Below are 6,449 nucleotides of genomic sequence, written 5' to 3'. Positions count from 1 at the left end.
TGTTTGTGTGTGTGTGTGTGTGTCTGTGTGTGTGTGTGTGTGTGTGTGTGTGTGTGTGTGTGTGTGTGTGTGTGTGTGTGTGTGTGTGTGTGTGTGTGTGTGTGTGTGTTTGTGGTGGGAGGGGATGGAAGGTCGCCCGTGCGCATGTGTGTATGTTCGGATCGGCAGCCGTGAAACGGAGGTGTGGAGAAACCGAGCAGCACGAGAAAAGCCACGGAGAGAGAGATGGCGCAGGACCCAACCGGAGCGCAAGGACAGGCGGGGGGCTCGAGACACAACCGAGAGGAAGCAAAAAATATAATGTAGTATCAATAAAACCGAGTCTAAAAGGAAAGAAAATATATAATCGGAAAGAAAAAATAATCAACAAAGACAAGAGGAAGAAAACACCAGCCATAAAAAGGATACAAAAAACGTCCATCAACCAGATTCAGGAGACAGAACAAACCACCACAACAAACCAACAGACTGGGAGGGAACTTCCCGCCGTGAGACTCTGGACTGTTCTGTGGACATCCATTCCTCCCCAGGTCACATAGATGGTCGCCAAGCATTATGAACGCGCAACTGTCCATGGAGAGCCTCGGCGACCTGAGCCATGAGTCTGTGGCCGGTCCAGGAGAGCTGCTAGTCGGCCACAGCCCACACCCCCGCCCGGGTGGGGGCCGGGCTGGCGCACCGCTCCATGGGCATGACGAGCCTGCTAGACGGGAGAAATACCACTCCCATCACGACACAACACTGACACCCCGGTCATCACCTGCACCCCGCCAGAGTATGTGCGAGGCCCCCCCTGGAATGAGCGCAAGCACCTACACCACCCTCACACCTCTCCAGCCTCCCCTACCCCCATCTCCACTGTAGCAGACAAGTTCTCTCATCATCACCATCATCATCATCATCCACACCACCATCCTCATCATCCTCATAATCATCATCAGCGACTCCTGGTAATGTCACCGGCAGCTTTACGTTTATGAGGGACGAGAGGGGCTGGCGCCGATCAACAACCTCTACTCCCCATACCACCACAAAGACGCCCCTGGGATGGACAGAGCCTCTCCCCACTGTCTGGCTCTGGCCTGGCCGGCTACACAGCTCCCAGGCCGGCCTGCCTCCCTATGCCACCCCGGGGTCTCAGCCTCCATGCCGGGGAGAAGATGCAGTTGACTCCCGGTGGGTTCGAGGCTCATCACCCCACCATGCTGGCCAGACACGCCGACCAGCACCTCACCTCCTCGGGGAACATGCTCCATATAAACGGCCTCCATCACCACCACCCCCATGCCCACCTCGGAGCCTCGGGGCACGTGCTGGGTCACGGAACCCCCGGGACAACAACACCCAGAGCCACCTCAGGGCCCGGGGTTCAAGTCCAGGGGTTGGTGGTGGTGGCGGTACCGACGGCAATTCGACGGGTCAAATGGAAGAAGTAAACACCAAAGAAGTAGCGCAGAGGATCACCACAGAGCTGAAGCATTACTCCATCCCCCAGGCTATCTTCGCCCAGAGGGTGTTGTGTCGGCCCAGGGGACACTGTCAGACCTGCTCCGGAACCCCAAGCCCTGTCCAAGCTCAAGTCCGGCCGGGAGACCTTCCGCCGGATGTGGAAGTGGCTGCAGGAGCCTGAGTTCACACGCATGAGCACGCTCAGGCTCGCAGGTGAGGGAACCCTCGGTAATACCCACTTCCTTTTATTTATCTTTCTCTCTCCCTTTACTCTTTATCTATAGGGGCTATTTAAGATTGTTTGGTGCTCGTCATTGGAACAGTAGGCTATTGTCTGCAGCTGTCTTGAATCTGACAGTGGAGTAGCCAGTGGTATGACAGAACTGAAACCTTCCTCTGGAATTCCCTGCAGTTGAATTCATCATTGTCTTTGTTGTAATCTCTGTCTCTTGGCTTTTTCCATTCTATAAGATAAGGGCCCATGTGTCTATGCCGCGCGCCGCGTGTGTGTGTTGGTGATCTGGACCAGAATGAGCTTATTTTGCCCAACTCATCAGCTTTTTGTTGTTCCCAACAGAGTCCACCGAGTCCATGTAAACAGAGTCCATGCGCGGAGGATAAGAATCAAGTTCAAAAAATATATTTACGTCATGAAAATATTAATTTGCTGCCAGCACATGTAGTAACATCCTCAAGCTGTGCATTTCGGGCTGAGGGATGGAACATCTGCGGAAAATAGTATAACAGAATAACAATAAATAAAATAGAAGATAATACAATATTTTCCAGGATCAATATGACCATTATTTTAAAATATTGAGGAAAGCCTATGGAAGCTGTGTTTGGCTGCGTTGACGCACTTATTGTGTTTCAGTGAGTGTGTTTGTCTTGAGAGCTAAACTCTTAGGAGGCGTGACGCGGGGCTGACTCTGGGTTTGTGGTAATTAACTGATAGATAGCTCTCATTAATTTGTCCCGAGGACCCGAGTCAATCCGCCTGAACCGTTCTAGCAGACACACACGGAGCCACGCAGTCGCCAGCATACAAAGGAATTGCTTTATGCTAATCAATGACGCGCTGAGGCGGATGGGTTTTTGGCTTGTGAAAAGTGTGAGGCGGTACGCTGCTGAAAGTGTGTTAAATCGCCATTGATTATTTGCAGCGTGTTGTGTCTGTCTGTTTGTGTGTATCTGTGTCTTTGTGTGTGTCATCAACAGTCTTGCATAGCAAACCATATATATACCATATCATTTTACATGTTATTGTTTTTGTGACTTAAATAGACGAAAAACATGTTGCATGTATGCACACACACACACACACACACACACACACACACACACACTGCTCTGACGTCAGTTATTAAGGAAGTTACAACAGAGGTATTAAGATACCTGCTGGTTATAAACCCCCCTCTCACACACCCTCTGGAATAAAATAATTACATCACAAATGAATTAATATTATTTACTAGGTTATAATTTACACGTTCAATGGAGCCTATTGAGCCTATTGTATTTAAACACAAATAAAAKCCTATTGATCCAATATTGTTCTGGAGCCTCCTTAACATGTCATGCAGAACAAATGAAGTGAACTTCCGGGTTCATTCCCCACTCGTCAATGAGGTGCGCGCGCGTGTGCGTGTGTGATTAGACCAGACAGTGTGCATGCAGTATTCAAAACCTTATATTCACACACGTGTCCTMCATAATCACCACCTATCTTGAACCAAATGTCATCATGCTGTTTCTCTATTTTTATATAATAAAGKAAAAATGGTATCCCAACAAAGTTCCCTAATAGAGGATTATTGTAGAACTCCAATCCGAATGAAAACTATTCCATATGTCGGTTTGAAGTAACAAATGAAGCTGTACTTCTCTCTCTTTAGAAATAAAAAGATGAACAGATGTGTCTATTGTTAAACCATTAAGATTAACGAACCGGCCGGCCGTGCATGGGAGTGTGTGGGTGTGTATAGGCTAAGTGTGTCCACGCGTGCCCCCATCGATACGCGGAGTGTGTGTGTGTGTGTGTGTGTATGAACTTGATCACGGTGAAGAAAAGTATTAATTCACGAATAGGCCTATGATTACATCAACATTACATCTCTCATGATAATAAAATATACTAACGTTAGTAATTAATTGAGAAACAATTGAATGACAAAAATGTTTTATGTTTTATTGCGTGATTTTATTTCCTTGACACATTGAGTAGGCCTACGTCATTACAATACAATTTCAATACAATTTCCTAAATTGGCTACACAATGGATGAACTTCAAATGACTTGTGTGTGTTGGGAGGAGGGGAGGGGGCGGTCTCTTAGGGGGGGGGGGGGTCGAGGCGTCCTTTTCACGCGGGCAGGCAGGCGACAGCTTGCTGCGGCCAGTGGCCAGCCCGGGCCACATGTCAAAGGTGACGCTTCAAGACTCCTAATGTTAACAGCTGCTCGTGCAGATTAACACACACACACACACACACACACACACACACACACCGCGGCATCTGTCAGGGTCAAGAACAACAGGACACCGTTCAATTGAACAAGTTAAAGAAGAGAAACGTAAAAGTTAAATGGTCTCTAATAGGAAGTCAACGTCAGTGGCGTGTGGGGACTTGACGTTTGCCCAGAAACAAAGACACTTAATGAACAACGAGATGCTTTCCAACGGTATGGACATAATAAAGGACTGGACAGAGATTCGACATAGGCCTATTTATAACTTACAAACAAAACGTGCAGCCTAGGCCTAATAACAAAATAGTTAACGTCAACAAAGTAAATAAAATGTGTTAACATTTAAAAAGTAATACATTTAAAATTAAATATGTTATCAATTTGCTAAATTAATTGACATAACATTCGCACCAATTTGTAAGTCGCTCTGGATAAGAGCGTCTGCTAAATGACTTAAATGTAAATGTAAATGTAAATGTGAGGCAAATAATAATCAATCATCACGAATAACAGATTGCTCCTATCAGACAAACAGACAAAAATATTATAGCCTATATCAGGCCAAATAAGAAGAGAAAGATTCACGTTTCAGCAGCCACATCTGCACACATTCTCATGCTGATCGATATTTTTCCTTCCAGCAACGTGCAAAAGGGCGGTGTGCGCATGTATGTGTTTGAGTGTCATTSTGTTGAGGCCTATTCACGCGTCAAAGCCGCAGTGTGTTTGTCGTGTCCCTGTAGAGAATGGTCTGTGGTTGTTATAGCAAGTATTTGATGAATGTAGAAAGAGAGAGAGAGAGAAATATATATATAACGTATTCACATAAACACTGCTTTTCATAAAACGTGTGTCAACTAACTAAGAAGTCAACTGACATAACAAAACCTTTCAAATGTACCAACCAAGATAAGCTCAAAAGAAAACTCCATCCCTCCCCGTAACTGCAGCAACATACAGTAGACAGGCTATGACATGTCTGGCCGTTTTAATTATGGCCATATAGCTTACAAATTACTGTCCCGCAACAACGTCGTTGAAAACATATTGTCATATTTTAAACGATAGGCCTCTACCACAGATCTGCAGCAGCCAGCTCCACAATAGCATGTATCGTAATATTCAATAGAACATCACGATGCTTTTGGCTTGGTTACCAGTCATTCATAGGTAGTTGAATAGTCAGAAGCAGAGCATTTATTTAGATACAATAAAAACATGGCTCTGGTCAGAAGGTAAAAGTCAGTCTGGTAAGTTAACCCAGAGCACCAGCATTATTAGAGCAAAGCGGTAACCCCCTCGCSCATTGGGTCGGTTGGTCAGGCTGCACCGTGGAGACTGTCTGTATTAATTATTAATTATCCACAGACTGCTGTTGTATTCTGTTGACTCTGGGTCATATTCACAGTCATATATATCRTACAGTCGGCATTAGGTTATAGTGTTGAATCCAATAACCAATGTTGCATATACAATTATTAARAGAGTAGGCCTATGCCTCTCCTCTCTCTATGTGAATGCTGATGAGTATGCGTAACAGAGTATGTTTATGGAGCAAAGGTTAGGCCTACTACACATATCCTAACCTGAATAGTGACTATTTGGTTGTAGCCTACAGGGCACAGCTTCCAACATGCCATGGTTTTACGGTGGCCGTTACTAAAGGGCAGCATAACATTAGTATCGTTGAATTCATATGCTGTGGTTTATGGTGGAGACAGAYGCACATGGATCGATAATCTCAGCTCTACAGATAGTGACATACCACTACAGAGATGGGTTATTAACGCTCATAACGACACTATTAGAATTCCCAAACCAGATTTAGGCAAAAGCGACCGTCTAGACGCTATATTTCTAGACAAGACTAATATAATCGAAATCCATACTTACAGTAGCCTGAATTGAATTAAGCGTGGTCTATATGCCTGTACACATGATTATATGTTGGCCGGCACTATTAATATCTACCTTATTCTTATTGCTAAATATTGTGCATAGACTATACTAACCAATTCAATAATATTTGATTGCAGACCGAGGTTTTAAATTCGTATAGGATATTAATKGCCTAATACCAAACGTTTTATTGATTGCTAAAAGCAACTGAWAATAAAATGAGAATCTTAGGCGCTGTTTTTTTCWATATTTTTATGAAGGGTAATCTTACTTCCTCGAATAAAAAAACGGTTTACTATTCGTTTAATTTAAAGTTCAAATAGTTGAATGGTCAATCTGCAAACAGGTCTCGAATCAGCAACTAAATGGAGTAGGACTGTGGCATTCTTCAGTAAACTTCTAGAACTCCCAAGAACGATTTCACTTTACTGACACTTTAAAAAGAATACATGTATTCTAATAAAAGCCCTTTCTTTAGGCCTACTGCTTGTAGACTATAGAAAAATGAGCTATATGCCTATACCTGTATACTGTTACACCTCATTTGTTTGATAAAAAAACGAAAGCATTTAAAAGGATGCTATTTCTGAGCAGTAGGTTACACACAACAGGACATTCGTCTGAGCGGCACSGC

The 6,449-nt window shown here is 44.4% G+C and overlaps 1 pseudogene; it reads left to right on the top strand.

Moving 5' to 3' along the window:
* The first annotated feature begins 555 nt into the window (after positions 1-555).
* LOC112068710 (hepatocyte nuclear factor 6-like) lies at positions 556-1,936 on the top strand (annotated as a pseudogene).
* Positions 1,937-6,449: the final 4,513 nt, after the last annotated feature.

Source organism: Salvelinus sp. IW2-2015, unplaced genomic scaffold (genome assembly GCF_002910315.2).
Source record: "Salvelinus sp. IW2-2015 unplaced genomic scaffold, ASM291031v2 Un_scaffold655, whole genome shotgun sequence".
Lineage (NCBI taxonomy): Eukaryota > Metazoa > Chordata > Actinopteri > Salmoniformes > Salmonidae > Salvelinus > Salvelinus sp. IW2-2015.
The sequence above is the reverse complement of the archived record's forward strand: the minus strand, read 5'-3'. Positions and strand labels throughout refer to the sequence as shown.